Below are 1,377 nucleotides of genomic sequence, written 5' to 3' on the forward strand. Positions count from 1 at the left end.
GAAAAATCCGGCACATATCCTGCTAGATTTTTCTTCAACCTAAATATTTCATTTAAATAATAAATAAAGCTACTTTTAATTATGTTTTATATATGAAAAACATTGGAATAAATTATGCAATTAATCTGACAGGAATATTGCATAATTTAGCCGTTTACGTGAAAAATGGAATTGCATTTTGCATTCCGTCGGATCATTTCACACCATAACCATATATATAATAACGTCATTAGGCTCAAACAATCGAATTACAATAATTCTATGTATTTATCCTTTTAATTCAGAAATAGAATTTGGAAATCTAAGATAAGATTGCAACATCCGAGAGAAATTGTACCAAACTTGTATAAGCGTAAAATAAATTCGTAAACATTATCAAACAGCTACATTTAATAAAAATCTTACTTTTGCGCTTCATTCTAAACTTTGATCCTTAACTTGATGGAGAATGTGTGGATACCAAAATAGAAAATTCGAAAATCTTCAATCAATATGTGTCTATAGCTCCAAACTATTCAAAATCCAAACTGATCAATTCCATCAAGATCAACCATTCGATCCTCGAATACATACGATCATACGTACACAATAATCATGAAAAATATAAAAGATAGAGTCTAATCAAAATTTGCCTTGGAAATGTGCAGTCAAATCCACTTGCAAGCTTCAAACTTCTTAATCCCGATCGAACCTTAACCGAAATAAATTTCTTAAGGAATAGCCACAACTCACGATCGAGTGACCAAACCACTGTGGCGCGATCGCGAGCGCGGATAACAGGCCGAAGCGTCGAACATAACGAGCAGTGCTCTTTGGAATATTACAAACGACATCGACTAGATCCAACGAAATTCTCAGCTTCGCGTCCTTGAGCGCGACAGAGAGCACCTGCTGTGCGTAGGAGTGGCCTGTACGCTAGACAAAGAGCGGCGATCACCGATGGAATAGGTGTAATCGTTTAACGCGCACGATGGTATCTCCGCGACCAACGCGGGTTGGGCTGTGTAGCGCCATGCTGGTTGCACGATTGGTCGGCCAGGTCGGTTGGTAGGAGTGGCTATGGCCGATGGAAGGGATGCTGAAAGTGACGGCGAATTCAGGGGGTAGAAGGTGGCGGCCGATCCGAGACGATCGCGTCGAGGTTACTCCTCTGGCCGAGGAGGTGAGTTCTACCACCACCAGCCGGCAACCACCACCCGATTCCCCGTTCCGATCTATGCCACGGTCTCTGCTGACTTATGCTACGCCCGGCAGGGCCGCCAGTACACGATACGCTTCTACCAGGCGAACACCGGGTTCTCCGTGGCCGCTCAGCTTCTACCTCTGTCCTCTGCCTCTCGGTTTTCAGCACGGAAATCGTGTGGTTCGCGGGCGGTG

Source organism: Bombus impatiens, unplaced genomic scaffold (genome assembly GCF_000188095.3).
Source record: "Bombus impatiens unplaced genomic scaffold, BIMP_2.2 scf_0672, whole genome shotgun sequence".
NCBI classification, from domain to species: domain Eukaryota; kingdom Metazoa; phylum Arthropoda; class Insecta; order Hymenoptera; family Apidae; genus Bombus; species Bombus impatiens.